Source organism: Papio anubis, chromosome X (genome assembly GCF_008728515.1).
Source record: "Papio anubis isolate 15944 chromosome X, Panubis1.0, whole genome shotgun sequence".
Lineage (NCBI taxonomy): Eukaryota > Metazoa > Chordata > Mammalia > Primates > Cercopithecidae > Papio > Papio anubis.
The window spans coordinates 135,649,288-135,665,575 of NC_044996.1; the positions used below are offsets into that span (position 1 = coordinate 135,649,288).

Genomic DNA, 16,288 nt, shown 5'->3' on the forward strand with positions numbered 1-16,288 from the left:
GAACAAACAAGCCAGAGACCCATACAGACGCCTTCCAGTTCCTGAGCTCAGGCTCCCTACATTCCAGCAGATTCCCTGGGTTTCTTTCCCAGCTTACGTCACCTAGACCAGCGCTTCTCATATGACAATGCACATGCGCATCCCCTGGGCTTCTGGTTAAACTGCAGGTGCTGATTCAGCAGGTCTGGGGCAAGGCTGAGGCTCGAATTTCTCACAAGCTCCCGCCCCCGCAGAGGCACTTTGGAGAATGGCGAGTAGGTAACAAAGAAAGAAAAGCGACTGGGCTGACTTCAGGAATCGGGGAGCCAGGAGCAGAGGACAGAGAAAGTGCCACAGAGGGAGGAAATTAAGCAGTCACGTGCCTGGGAGGCTGGGGAAGGAGAATTCCAGAAAGGTACTGCCAGGGAGCCCCACGATTCCCAGCCCAGGGTGCGCAGCCAAACCACGTGGGAGCATTCAGAAAGCCCAAGGAGCAGCACCCGCCCAGAGTCATTAAACCGGGGTCCCTGGGGCAGAGCCCAGGCATCAGCATTTTTAAAAGCTCCCCAGGTGCTGCCAATGTGCGGCCTCAGATGAGATCTGACTCCGGCCTGGATGAGCCACGCATCCCTTAGGGCCTTATTAAACGGCAGATTCTGATCCTGGAGAGCTGGGGTGTGGCCCAAGACTACATTTGAGACTCCGAATTTCTAAGGCACTCCCAAGCGATGCCTGAGACCACCACATGAGGCTCTAGGAAGATTGGTTTCATCTGGCGGCTGGCAGGGTCTTGGAGATGTCTGAGAAGGGAGGGGAAGAGGGCAGTCTTGCAGTTAGTTGCCTTTGAAGAATGTCGCCAGGCTGCAAGGCCTGCATTACCGTGATCATCATCAGACTGTGTCATTTCACTCCTTCCTGCTCCAGCTTCAAAGCTTCCCCACAAGTGCCTCCTCCGGGGGCGGCCAGGCCAGCCAGTCTCCTGCTCCTCAAATAATATAAACATGCTTAAGAAATGCAATCCAATGCAAATTAGTAGCCACCTTCAAATTATACAACAGAGCACTGTTCTCTTAATTTACTTGTGTGGAAGGACGGAAAAAAATGTTCTGGCATGAATGTTTGAGGCTATAGCAAACATTTGTTTATCTGCCTATTCACGCTGCTCAGAACTGAAAGATTAGAAATGGAAGTTTAAAATACAGCAAATGTACCAGGATTTTCTGCCCCGACAATGCTCACATACACACACACACACGCACACACGCGCGCTCTCTCTCTCTCTCCCACACACACACACACACACACACACACACACTTTCCCATTCCTCCAATGAGCAGACACAGGAAGGAGACATCTACCTAAGGAGGTTAGAGGGAAGCCTTGACCTCTTCATTCAGTTACAATACTGCCACACGACCCCAGGCACGTGAACTACCCTATACACATGGCTCTGTTGTCCCCATCCAATTTCTAGAATAACTACTATATCTGATGCTGCCAGCGCCCCACTCATATCACTCAAAACCTTCCAGTAAGCTCTAGCTAATTTCTAACCATATCGCTTAGTCTGAGGTCACTGTCATTGTTTTGAGACGCACAGAAGGTGGCTCTGCTCACATGGCATGCCTGAAGTGCATTATTGGGAATAGGTATTAATCGATGACTCTCAAGAACTGACTCTCGAGGGAAAAGGCTTGCGGGGCAAAGTCTGGAGAAAACCAGACATCTTCAAATGTTCCACTCCCTTGTCCCTTAAATGAGATTATTTCAAGGAATGTGCTTTGTACCTGTGCAGAAAACACGTAATATAGCAGACCTGAGACTGCTTTCCTTAGGAAGTCCTGTTTGCAAGGTTGGCCCTTGGCTGGCATCTGGGAATTTGTATTTTGGGAGGGTTCCCACCATTCCCAGAGCTGGTAAGAGTGGCTCACTGTGCCTAAACTCTTTGTCCAAATGCTGTGATCTATGCTGAATGCCTGCTTTCTCTCTGGGAGTCTGGAATTTTGATGTGTGCTAGGCAGAGGATGCCTATTTGAGCAGCCCCCAATAAAAATCCCAGGCGCTGAGTCTCTAAGGAGCTTCCGTGGTGGACATTTCACACATGTTGTCTCAACTGACGATGGGCAGGAGTAGGCATGTTCTGTGTGACTCCACTGAGAGAGGACTCTTGGAGACACGTGCCTGCTTTTCTCCAGACTTCGCCCCATAAGCCTTTTTCCCTTTGTGGATTTTTCTCTGTGTTCTCTCGCTGTACTAAATCATAGCCATGCATATGACATGTGTCAAGCTTTATAAGCCCTCCTAGGAAATCACCGGACCACCCAGTGGTGATCTTGGGGGCCCATGACACAGCGAGCACCATTTCCTAGTTTCCAAGTGTGGAATTAAGCTCCAGTCACCCATTGGGTGACATTAACAGCCCGGCCCTAATGGCTGCCTTCCTTTCCTAGTCTCATTTCCCCACTCCCCTCCCAAGTCAGCTTGTACCAGAAACCTCATTTCAGGTTCCACTTCTGCAAGGACCCAAACGAAAGCAGCATCACATGGCATTTTATATTTCTTCAGCCAGTTATGCCCTTGCCTGTGTAAACCCATGTGAGTGATCTTTACCCCTCCTACACAAATGGGCAAAACCTAGGGCTAGGCAAAGAGTTATTAGAAATAACATCAAAAACTCAATCCATAAAAGAAACAAAAGTGGTAAGCTGTACTAGTTAGGCAAAATAAAACTTTCCCTTCATTTAAGAATTCAGAGCTGGGCACGGTGGCTCATGCCTGTAACCCCAGCACTTTGGGAGGCTGAGGTGGGTGGATCACCTGAAGTCAGGAGTTCGAGACCAGCCTGGCCAACATGGTAAAACCCCTGTCTCTACTAAAAATACAAAAATTAGCCAGTCATGGTGGCAGGCACCTATAATCCCAGCAGCTACTCCGGAGGCTGAGGCAAGAGAATCTCTTGAACCCAGGAGGCAGAGGTTGCAGTGAGCCGAGATTGCGCCACTGCACTCCAGCCTGGGTGACACAGTGAAACTCTTGTCTCAAAAAAAAAAAAATTCAGAAAAACTCCCTAATATACTTTATTGATTGCCGACAAAGATCAGTCCCCTAACAAAAGGGTCCAAGCTGTGCTGAGGCTTCTGGCAATTAGGGGGACAACATGAGCACTAAAATGGCCTGTCCTAGGCTTCCTGACAGAACCCTGGTGGCTTATCACTGTCTAAACCAGTGGTTCTCCAGCTTGAACGTGCATCAGCATTACCAGGAGGGCTGGGGAAACCCAGGCTGTCAGGTCCCATTCTCAGAGTTTCAGATCCAGCAAGGCTTGGATGGGGCTGGGGAATCTGCATTTCTAACAAGCTCCCAAGGGAGGCTGCTGCAGCTGATCCAGGGGCTGCACATTAAGAGCCACTGGCCTAGTATAACCTTTTGTTCCCTTCCTATTTTCCACTCATTTCATGACCTACATCCTTGCCGTTGTGTTTTAATCACTAAAATTTTTAATATTGTTTATACTATTAATATTTTTAACATCAATCTTACTTAGAAACTGCATTTTGTTCAAATGATTATTTACAAACATGTTTCCTCCCTTATTAGGCTGTGAGCTCCTTGAGGGCAAAGGCCTGTGTTACTCATCTCTGTTTACTATCTGGACCTGCATAAAATGAAGTGTTTGCGATATAGAAATAGTGTCCACTAAGCCACAAAAAGCTTAGCCAGGCACACATACTACCTCTATTCTACAAGGAGTGTTATTAATACTATATCCATCAATAGATGTAAAACTCTATCAAGTAGTCAGCTATTGAATGCTTTGGACATCACTGCATAGACATGCTCAAGAATCAAGATAAGAGGCCGGGCGTGGTGGCTTATGCCTGTAATCCCAGCACTTTGGGAGGCTGAGGCAGGTGGACCACCTGAGGTCAGGAGTTCAAGACCAGCCTGGCCAACATGGTGAAACCCCATCTCTACTAAAAATACAAAACTAGCCAGGCGTGGTGGTGCACGCCTGTAATCCCAGCTACTTAGGAGGCTGAGGCAGGAGAATCGCTTGAACCCAGGAGGCGGAGCTTGCAGTGAGCCAAGATAACACCACTGCACTCCAGCCTGGGCAACAGAGCAAGACTCCATCTCAAAAAAAGAAAAAAAAAGAATCAAGGTAAGAAAGATGTTTTATCTGTACATGTACAGAGAACAAAAGGCTATGTAGGCCAGCCTGAAGTCACTACCATGTCAAACGTGAGTGGTTTTGAAACACCCACCGTCACCCACCAGTTTTATAATTTGTAGCAAAATTAAAAATTTTAAAAAAGAAAAACAGAAAATATTAAAAAAAATAATAATAACAATTTGTAGCAATGCCTGTCTGAAGGGCATACTTTGCCTTTCCTTACTGTTTCTCTTTTTTTTTTTTTTTTCTGAATTCATCTTGTTTCCCTTGTTACTTTTCATTCATGAAAAAAGTTGGGCTGACAAAAACAGGCGCCCTCCTGATATCCAGCCACAGGCATTGAACACAGAATCAATGGAGCCTGAGGGAATGGACTCTGGACCCATAACAGAGGCTAAAAGCACTACAAGCTGACGATTTCTTATCAACCCAACAAGACAAACCCTTCACTGTTTTTATACAATTGGAGGAGGTGAGAGCTTGAGAGGGAAACTGGCTTAAAAATCCCTTTAAGGTCTCTCAAGAAGTTTCTCTGAAATAAATGTAGATACACTGACCAGAACATTCAATATAGGAAATCTTGTTTACACAAAGATTTAAGCTATTAGACTATATAATCCCATAGATAGAAGAAGCTCAACAAACCCCAAGCACACACACAAAAAAGAAAACTACACTAAGGCATATCATAATTGAATTGTTAAACAAGTGAAAAAGAGGATCTCTTAAAAGCAGTGAGAGAAAAGAGACACTTTACATACAAAGAAAGCTATTAGGCTATATAGGGCTATGAGGAGGAAAGAGGTACCACTCTATCCCATGATAAGAATGAAGCTCACAAGCTTAATGTCAAGTAAAAGAAAGACACAAAGAAAAGCAGACACAAAGGGATCCGTGATTCCATCCCTATAAAGTTCCAGACAAGCAGAAGGAACCGGTGGTGTTATTCAGGATAGCAGTTACCCTTGGAAGTGGACATGAGGGTGGCTTCTGGGAGCTGGTCATGTTCCATTTTTGGATCTGGGCACTGTTACCCAGGTGTGTTCACCTTGTGACAATTCATCAAGCTGCACACTTACCCTTTATGCACTTTTCTGCACACGGATTTCAATTAAAAGTTGACCAAAGGCAATCCAAACAAGCCATCAGCTGAAATTAAATCTCACTGCTTCACTTTACAAAAGTGAGGTTTTTCATTGGCATGCTTGCAACACTTCTTTGAAGTGCCTGTGAAATACTTTCTCTTTTCAAACACCCATTGCATCCTCTCTTGCAAAAATGACCTCCCATTGAAATAATTGAGGTCAGAAGTCTGAAAGCCCTGACGAAGCAAAGGCGCTGGAGTCGGCAAATCCCCTGTGCAGCGGGCAGAGGGCATGCGCTCCACGCTGCATTACAGGCTGTGGCATGTTTCCCTGGTGCTGGAGGAAAGGGGGCTGCTCGCGTCAAAAATGACCTCCTGCATCTGTAAATGCCGAGAGCCCAAAGTAATGCCCAGCCAAACCCCATTGGCATTTGGGGAATATTTTACTGAAGTCTCCAGGCTATAAAGAGATACACGGGATATACATTTTCATGAAATACAGGCCGTTGCCCATTTACTAAAAATCTATATACCCAAACTCATCCTCAATATGCCCTAACTTATCATCAATAGACCTAAACTTTGCATGAAGCTCCTCTCCTCTCCTCTCCAACCCGGGAATGAAAGAGAGAGAAAATACCATGAACAACTATGGAACGATCAGAGAAAACTGGAGCTTCAGAAGGGGCAAAACAAAGGCAGCTATGGCAACAGCCTGGGGAGTTAAGCCAAGGAGAGACCAGCACTGGGCCTCCCCTCCAGGAAAGCTTTGGACCCTTACCAGTCATATCAGTTATCTGATGCTGCATCACTAACTACCATTTACACTGACCATTCACAGTTTCTATGTGTCAGGAAGTGGGGAGCAGTGTGGCTGGGTCTTTCTGGCTCAGCGTCTCTCAGGAGGTTGTGGTCAGGATGTCAGCCCGGGCTGCTGTCACCTGAAAGCTGGACAGCGGCTCCCTCACATAGCAACCAACTTGCTCGCCGACATCCCCACAGGATGGCTTGAATGTCCCCATGACATGGCAGTTGGCTTTCTCCAGAGGGGGTGGTCCAAGAGAACCAGGACGGTCTCTAATGACCTAGCTTTGGAAGTCACACACTGTCGCTTCCACGGTATCCTATTGGTGACACAGGTCAGCCCTGAATGGTTCCATATGGGAGGGGACCACACATGAGCGTGAACACCCGGAGGTAGGATGGTCGAGGCCCATCTTGGAGGCTGGCTCCAATACCAAAGCTTTTCACTGCCTTATTCCACCTTGCCTGAAACACCAGGAATTTCCATTTCATTTGTAATCATTTTGAGTCCTGGTTTTAAAATGCGGACACCTTTAGGATGATGAGGTGGCCAGGACTCATTCCACCCCTCCCAGCTAACCCTCCAAACACCAGAGGGGAGAAGACAGGAAGGCACTGACAGTGATGGGAGCCAGGTGGTGGCCCCCAGTGAGGGGTGGAGGGCCACACGACCAAGGAGGTTCAAACAGGGGGAAGCTCAGAGCAAAAGGATGCTCAGAAAGAAACTGTGCCTGTTTCAAAATTCTGCCTCAAGCCAGCAGAGACACTTCCTTTTTCCTCCTCCCACTTCCTCCCCGGCCCCTGGCCCTGCCCCCAGCACTCTCTGTGTTTCTTCAACCACAGTCTGGCTTCCATAGGACTGGGCAGCTGGTGTGTGACCATGGCAGGGTTCCTATGGACCCAGGGCCATGCAGTCGTTCGTTCCACGTTGAAACCCAGCCCACGTGTTGGAAACAGGATGAGACCAACCACATGTGGCCTCGGGTGACACAATGGCCTCAGTGTTCTCACATCCCCATCCCAGGGGCAGGAGGGCTGGGCCGTGAGGTGTTTGTGTTGCTGGTGCCAAGAGCCAAGGGTTTGGAATTTCCCCAGAGACTTCTTCCCATAATAATAATCACAACGCCTTTGTACAGGGCTCAGTGTACCTGGCTTCATTCTAAGCACTACCCCCGTGTATGAAGTACTGCCTCCCTTAGGCCCACGTTACAGATAAGTTACAAAGAAGCAAACTGCGGCACAGAGGTTAAGTCTCACACACAGTGAGGGGCAGCCGGATCCAGCCCAGGTCCAGGGGCCTTTCTCCACAACAGCAGGCAGGCCTCTGCCACCTCAGGACCCAGAGCCACGTGCCTCCATGGAGAGGGCACTGGGGGCCATGTTTCTCCTAAACCGTGTGAGAATAGCTTAATGAAAGGCCCCCGGGTTGCCCTCTCACACACCCACAAAAAATGCTGCTGCACGTGTTTGCTAGGGCTGCCGTAACCAAGTGTCACGAACTGGGCGGCTCAGATAACAGAAGAGGGTTTTCTCCCAGTTCCGGAGGCCAGAAGTCTGAGATGGAGGGATGTACGCTGCTGATGCCTTCATTTCACTCTGATGACCTCTGTAAAGGCCCTATCTCCAAATAAGGTCACATCTTGAAGTACTGAAAGTTAGGACTTCAATCTCTGAATTTCGTGGGGACATAGTTCAAGCCATCACAGCTGCTGAAGACAGTGCAGATGGGAAATCCCTCACTCTTCTGGCACCTCCACGGCCTGGCCTTCCCTTCACCATTTTCTGACAGGTTTTCTCCACAACAACCTATCTTGTGCTTACCCAAGGTTCACACCCCCTCCATGGATAAAAAGAAAATTTCAGGAGCCACTCATGACTAGCAAGTGTGTAAAGGCTACATGCTGGAAGGCACCCAAAACAGCGTTCATGTGCTGTTCCTGGTGTCCTGGGACGCCATGGTGAAGACAGGCAGGCCACTCTGACCAACACAGGGGCTGACATTTGAGCCAATTCCCATGTTTGGGGTAAAAGGGGAGCTGGTGCATGGTGTGACTAAGCTAAGAGAAACAATCTCCCAGCTGTCATGGTGGCGGTTGGGCCTCCTATCTGCTAACCACAAAGGCCTTTTCACCCAACCAGTGCCTCCAAGGGTTAGAGTGGAGGGCGAAAAATAACTTTCACATTTAGCCAAATCAACCCAGAAGGGAAGCAAAGAGCCAAGAAGTAGGAAGACACAGTCAGGCCATCAGGAAGCATCGCAAAACTGCAGGCAAGGCCCAGTGGGGCAGCAGCCACAGAGAGGAGCCGCAGGCCCAGCACCCAGGGCCAGGAGCAGCCTCCCCGACAAAGAAACACGGTGTCAGGGTGGCTCTTACATCAGCAAACCCCAGACCCATCCTGGGTGCCCCAACTGCCGCAGATGGGAAGAGCGGAACACCATCCTCAAGGGGAGTGCCCACCTGCAGCCTCTCCTTCATGACCCTGTTGTTCCCATGTGCCGTCCTCAGGGCAGGTCAAGGGCCTGACCCCAGCCTTCCAGTACTCTCCTGCAGCTTCAAGAGAGTTTCAAGTCCCTTCTGTGAGGAAGGCTCCGGCCTCACATCTACTTTCGACCCAGGCAACAGCAGGCTCTCTGTTGAATACGAGGAGGCTGAGTGCTCAGGGCTGAGGGAACAGCCAGTGCAAAGGCCCTGGGGCAGGGCAGGACCCTGTCAAGAACAGTGTGAAGATGGCAAGCCAGCAGGCAGGGGCTTCTGTGAACCCCCTACTGCAGGTCACTGCATCCCACAGGAGTGCACGCAACAGGCAGTGCAGAGCAATGAGGGCCACTTGGAGAAGGCAACAAGGGAACAGGTGTGGGGTTTGACCCCCCAGCCACCGAGAACAGCCAATTCAGAGACTCAGTGGCAAGAACAAATGTGCTGGGCCCGAGGACAGCAAGCAAGCTGTGTAGCCAAAATCACCAGAGCCACCGGTGGCCTGACAGCTTGGGAGACTTCAGCCACAAGAAGCTGGAAAGAGAGCTTTTCAGGTGTCATGTGGGAATGTGCATGGCCATTTCCTCTGCTGTCCCTGGGAGGCACCGCCCATCAAAGGTGATGATGCGACTGAGCTGGGTGCATGAGGACACGTGTGCAGCCTCCACGTCCTGCCCTGTAGTTACATGCTACCATGTGACCCTCCTACGCCAGGCTTCTTTGATCACCAAGGGCCCACTCTGGCACCTATGACAACATTGCTGCTAAAGAGGTTAGCTGCTCAGTCCAACTCACCTGGTCACCCTGGCCACTCCCCATCTGGCCTCCATTCTCACCTCCTAGCCTCCTTGCTGGCCGCCCTGCTTTCTCTCTCACCCACCTCTGACACTGCTCCTGACAGCAGCCAGTCCTTTTAACCCAGTCTCAACATGTCACTCCCCAACACAGGAGCATCCAGTGGCTTTCCATTACACTGAGGACAATCCAGGGTTGACACCACGACTGCCAGTTCCAGGATGGCCTGCCCCCTGCGACCCTCTGAGTACCTTTCCCCATCCCTGCTCTCTGGGTCGCTCTTCTTTGCACATGCTGATTTCCCTGCTTTCCGCAAACGCTTTCTGTCCTGCCCTGCCTCAGGGCCTTTGCACTGGCTGTTCCCTCAGCCCTGAGCACTCAGCCCACTGTGCTCAAGAGGCTCTCTCTCCATTCGGATCTCTGCTCAAGTGCAACCCCCTCAGAGAGGCCTTCTTGCCCTCCTTAACCAGCGTTTGGAGTCCAGTGCTGTGCATCCTTTGCTGTCCATCCTTTCAGTCAACACACAGCCTGTCCAACAGCTATTTCCTCTTCCCTCAGCTCAAATCAGTCCCGTGAGGGTAAGAACCTTGTCCATTTGGTCCCACCATGTATCCCACTGCCTAGACTTGTAGGACTCAACTGGGGGCAATACTGTCCCACAGCAGACATTTGGCAATGTCTAGAGACATTTTTGGTTATTACAACTGGGAGAGGGGGTGCTACTGGCATCTAGTGGATGGTGGCCAGGGATGCTGCTCAACACCCTATATTGCCCAGAATAGCCCCCCATAAAATTGAATCATCTGGACCCTAACGTCCATAGTGTCAAGGTTGAGAAACCCTGGCCTAGACGCACAGACCCAAGGAATATTTGCTGAATGAAGAAGTAATTAAGGGGCTGGGAGCAGTGGCTCAAGCCTATAATCCCAGCACTTTGGGAGGCCGAGGCGGGCAGATCACCTGAGGTCAGGAGTTCGAGACCAGCCTGGATAACATGGTGAAACCCGTCTCTACTAAAAATACAAAAATTAGCCAGGCGTGGTGGTGCGTGCCTGTAATCCCAGCTACAGGGAGGCTGAGGCAGGAGAATCGCTTGAACCTGGGAGGTGGAGGTTGCAATGAGCCGAGATCAAGCCACCAAAACCAGCCTGGGTGACAGAAAATTCCATCTCAAAAAAAGAAAAGAAAAGAAAAGAAATGGAAGTCATTTAAAAAAAAAAAAAAAAACCATTCCTGCACATAAAAAAACCACCCACTGAAAATGTGGTTAAACAAAGGTCTTGTTACCAAGGGAAAGTGTGTATGGGGGAAGGGATAGGAGGGGGGACTGTCCCCACACACCTCTTCCCCCAGGTTGGTAGAATAGATGCGTCATCACACTAAACCCCTTTGGTCTGCTACTGCAAGGCTGACAGGTGGAGAGGAGGCAGATAAGGTGAGGACCTCTGGGGCAAAGTGCCTGGGGGCTCTGGCCCATGTGATGGGGGCACCTGGAGCACAGGTTAAGCCCTGGGCTTCACCCCCAGACCTATTCAATCAGAATCCCCAACGTGTCTAAGGGTCTACATTTCTTTTCTTTTTTCTTAACTTTTTATTATGAACATTTTCAATTACACAGAACATCATCCAGAATGAATAACACCAATCAGACTGAACAATTGTTCACATTTGGCTCTATCTGCTTTATCTCTTTCTCTCTCTTCATTTAACTGAACCATTTACAAGTAAATTATTGATCTTGAAGCCTGGTTTTCAAAGTGTGGTCTGGGGATTCCTTGGGCTCCCCAAGACCCTTTAAGGGACTCCATGATGTCAAAAACATTTCACAATATTCTGACATTGTTATTTGCCTTTTTCTAAGTTCATTCTCTCATGAGCATACAATGGAATTTTCCAGAGGCTACATGACATGCGATATTAAAACAGATTGAATGTGGAACCAAGTATGAGAATTCATCTGTCTCCTATTAAGTCATACATTAAAGAGATCTCAAAAAAAAATTTAAACAAGAAAAAAAGTAAATTATTGCCACCATGACACTTTATGTCTAAACACTTTAGTAGACATCTCTAAAAAATAATACTTTTCTACATAAACACATGTAGTAGCTATCTATTGCTGCCTAACAAATTACCCCAAAGCATAGCAGCAGGACACAAACATGTCTCATGTCACTGTTTCTGTGTCAAGAACCCTGGAGTAGTTTAGCTGGCGCCTCAGCTCAAGGTGTCTCGAAGGGCTGCAAGCATCTCAAGACTCAACTGGGGCTGGGTATAGTAGCTCATACCTGTAATCCCAGCACTTTGGGAGGCCAAGGTGGGCAGATCACCTGAGGTCAGGAGTTCAAGACCAGATCCAACATGGCAAAATCCCATCTCTACTAAAAACACAAAAATTAGCCAGCTGTGATGGTGTGTCCCTGCATTCCTAGCTACTGGGGAGGATGAGGCATGACAATCACGTGAACCTGAGAGGCAGAGGTTGCAGTGAGGCGAGATCACCACCACTGCACTGCAGCTTGGGCAACAGACTGAGACTCTGTCTCAAAAAAAAAAAAAAAAAAAAGACTCATCTGGGCCTGAAGGGTCTGCCTCCAAGCCCACTCACACCCTCACACCATCAGCAGGTCTCAGTTCTTCTCAGGCTGTTGGAATGGACCTCAGGTCCTCACCACGGCAAATGGACCCTTCTGTAGGCCTGATCACGACATGGCAGCTTCAGTGTAAGCAACCCAAGAGAGAAAATACATCCCAGGTGGAAGCTCCTTTACACCCTCATGGTGGAAGTGCCACCCCCCGCCCCCTGCTAGACATATTCATTGGAAGTTCATTACTTTGTCCAGCCCAAACCTCAAGGGAGAGGGTGATGCCAAGTTGCAGCTGCCAGGGGTGGGGATCACTGTGTCTGAGGGGCTGCCAACCACATCACAGACTGTCACATCTAATCAAAGCAGCAGCAGTCTCCTAGTGGCACCTGATAGCCAGTCACATCAAAGCATCTCCAGGCGTCCCCAAAATGCCTGTTACACGTTCGTTTGGGCCGAATCCAATCGAGGGCCACAGTGATATTTGGCTATTCCATCTCTTAAGTCTCATTTGATGGAGAATACCCCATCTCCCTTTTCAAAATTTTCTTTCATGATATTGCCTTGTTGAAGAGACAAGGCCAGATGGCTCCCACAGAGCACCAAGCCCACCAGAGGCACACAGGAGCGTGACAGGCCTGCCCTGGGATGACCGTGGACTGAAGCCTGTGAGGACAGTGGCATGGGGAGTGGATGGCACCAGCTGCTCTCACCCCAGCCCTCTGCACAGTGGTCTTCCTCACCGAAGGCCAACCTCCCCCGCCAGGGCTTTTCTACCTCCCCCAGGAGACCATTTTCATGGTGCCAGGAAAGATGAGATAGAGAGAGAGAGAGAGAGCAAGCTGATGGCAAGGGAACACAGGGGAGGGACACATCAAAGTCCCAAGCCTGGGGCACAAGGAAATGTTTTCTGGCCATTCTAAGCCCCGCCCCCCTGCCACATATACACACACACACACACACACACACAGAGTAAACATGTACCCCCCTTGCTACGCTGCTACCATCCCTGATTCCTGTCTCTCGGGAGTTTCCCAGCCTGCAGACCCTCTCACTTCCGTCCGTCCCTCCCCAACAGCCAAGGAAGCAGAGTCAGCAAGTACAGCTGGCCCCACTTTACAGATCCGACAGCAGCTCTGTGAGGTGAAGTGATGCAGCCATGGTCACCCTCCCAAGTGTCAAAGCCAGATCTTTAGATGCAAGTCCTGGACTGAAGCTTAAAGCATGCGACTATGTCTGCCCTAAGCGAGTGTCCGTGTCACTGGTGGTGCAGGCAGTTTGTGTTTGCCTCCTCCTAGCTGCATAGACACTACCAACCCTCTTGTCCTCACCACATCCCGCACCAGCACCAGACATCGTGTCGTTTCTTCCTCACAACACCTCCGAGTGGACACTGTTATTCTCATTTTTGCAGACAAGGAAATGGACTCCCAGCTGTTAGGTCTAACCCAGGGTTAGAGTGAGTATGTCCAGGGATGTGCTCCAGGTCTGCTGAGCACGAAGCCCCGGCAGGTTTCAACACACATTCATCTAGTGCTCTGATTTTTCCTGTTTCCCTAACACTCTCCTTTCCGCCAAGCTAGCCTCCCAGCTACAAATGGCATATACACAGCTCCTCCCCTTTTCACAGAAGCTATTTCTGGAAATTCACAACATAAAAACGCCTTCACATTGTGTTTTCCAATATATACGATATTAAGAAAGGGAATCAGATTTCTGATCAAGGGCTTGGCATCAAACCAATCATAAGAAAATGAATTCTTGGAGCCCAAAGAACATTTTGAGATCATCCCAATGAGTGGTTCTCAACAGGGGGCAAGGGAGCCCTCAGGGTACATTTGGCAATGTCTGGCAACATTTTTCATTGTCACAACTGGGGACTGGGGGAGGAGGTGCTAGTAGCGTCTAGTAGGTGGAGGTCAGAGATTCTGCTAAACATCCTACAATGCAGAGGACAGCCTCACCACAAGGAGTTATCTGGCCCCAAATGCCAGTAGTGCCAAGGTTGAGACACCCTGACCTAAATCCCTTTGTTACTTTGAGGACAAGATAGCCGAGACCCAAAGACACAAAATGACATGTCCAAGCCTGCACAGTCACAAAGCCAAAAGTGGAATCTAGGTCTCTATTAGATCACCTCTATCATCTGCTTTGCTCTATCTAGGGTTGAGCTGGGGGAGAAGGGAGGGCAGGAACCCAGGGATCTTAATTTGTGTAACCAAACTGAACCAAAGGAAGAAAATGGCAATAAACAAGTTACTAAATTACTGCAGCAACACATCTGGGTGTCCCAAATTCTGAAAGAAATGACTCCTTCAATTATTGATGGAAATAGCATTGCTTTACAGGCCCCCCAACGTTGCTGGTTGGTCAAATTATTCATGATGTGAGTTCCAATACAGTTTAGTGACAACAAACCTTCCAGAAGGGTCAGGTTTTAGAGGGGGAAAAAAATGCCACATTCTGCCCCAAGGGTGCCCACACACATCCTGCTATAGTTTCTTCCTGACCCTGAGAAAGGAATGTAAACGCTCTAGAAAGAGTCCATTAAAATCCCCCACCCACTGTCATGCTAGAACTGAAGTCACCTGACCCCCCTCCATCTGTCGCTGAGTCATCAAGCCCCTCCATTCAGTAAGCGAATTATCAGAGAATTAAAAAGAACTCTGGGAATTGTTAGGTTTTGGTGTTATCTCCACCCCCACTCTCTGCTTAAGATCATTTGATTCTTAGAGATGTAGCTGTCTCTTACACTCACATGTTATCTTTGGAAGCTGCAATTTATTTTTATTTTATTGGATACTGTTCTTTTTTAATCTACTTAAAACACCTGGAAAGAAAAAAAAAATACATTTCTGACGTATGCCCTGTAAATGCTGGAACCTTGCAAAATAATGCAAAGCAATTTAGATTGCACATCTGGCTCTTAAATTGCTAACCAAGAAGTTTCCATTCCCCAGCCCGCTTTTGCTTTGAAAGAAATGAGGCTAATTACTGAGGACAAAGGCCTGTAATTAGTAAACATGTCATTATTTAAGAAGCAGAATGACACTAGGAAAACACTTGATAGTTACCTCTTAAAAGCCCCTCTCTCTACTTAGAATGCATGCAGTGTGGTCACTTCAGATTTTGTTCCCCGCCGGAAGGGTTTTTTTCCCCTCCCCCTGTCTTTCTGTCTGGCCCCTGCCCACTTTCTCGGGGCGGACATGCCAAGACCCAAGTCACGCGTGGGCCTGCCACGGGCCATCCCCCGCCGGGTGCGTGCAGCTGCAGCAGGCAGCTGTGGGCAGCAGGCGCCGCAGCAGCCAGAGGCCCCACTTTGGGTTTCTGGGGGCGCAGCCGGGCTGCAGGCCCGCAGGCCGGGCTCCACCTGAAGCGACCGCGCTGCCGGGGGCGCCGGGGAGGGCATCCAGGCGCCGCGCGCCCCTTACCTGCAGTGCCGCATCGCGCCCGCGGTCGCCCACCTGGACAGCATCCTCGAGCATCCTTTCTTCAGCGCGACGGCTGCGAGCGCCGTGACATCACCAGGAGGCGGGCCCCACGCTGCCACGTGACGCCTCCCGGGCGAGGCAGGGAGGTGTGCGCGGGGTGGGGGGAAGACCCTGGAAGTCCCGGGAGGTGAGGGGTGATGGCCAGAAACCCTCGCGCTGGCCGCCCCTCAGGCCGTTTCGCTTGATGTGTGCAGCTTGCCTGACCTTTCGCGAAGAATTATGAAAAACAACACACAGGAGGAGAAATCCAAATTATCACAGGCTCCAAGCGTGTAATAGGATTTCGAAAGAATTAGCAATAAGGGGATTACAGTGAAAGCAAATACAATTTCATGTTTTATTTTAAAACTAGTATTTATCAAATGCAGTGGAGAAATAAACATTTTGTGCAAATCATAATGACACAAAATATAGCATGGACATACTTTGCATAGAGTTTCTGTGTTTCAAGCCGTATATCGACTATTATACCAAACGCTTTAGTTCAAAGCAATTCATTATGGAACATTATACTAATTGCACGGATGAATAATGCTTTGATTACTCTGAATAGCTGCATTCCAATATTAATTTGTATTTACCAAAGGAAAAAAAATGGTGACACCACGTATTTCTACTACTTACTTAAATATGTGATGATTTAAAATAAAGCACTATTACGTGAGCATGGCTGTATTTGTGTATCTGTTTTCTTACATCTTCTGGCAAGGCATTTAATCTCTCAGACTTGAGTTAATTCACAATAACTCATTATTTCACATTTTCTAATTTTTATCACATTCTGAAGAAGTGAGTCATTTTACTATCACAGAAAATATGTACAATGTCAACATTTCTCATTCACAACTGAAACAGCCTTGCCTAGAAAGACTTTAGAAAATTACAACTGTGATAATTT

At 48.7% G+C, this 16,288-nt stretch overlaps 1 protein-coding gene across 2 annotated transcripts in view; it reads right to left on the reverse strand.

The window, feature by feature from the left end:
• The window catches only part of CLCN4 (chloride voltage-gated channel 4), an 80,645-nt gene that overhangs the window by 63,403 nt on the left and 954 nt on the right, over window positions 1–16,288 (reverse strand). For both annotated transcript variants that reach the window (XM_021932886.2, XM_003917392.5), the window contains exon 2: window positions 15,331–15,594. The gene's annotated coding sequence lies outside the window, so the exon portion shown is untranslated. The remainder of the gene's footprint in view (window positions 1–15,330; window positions 15,595–16,288) is intronic.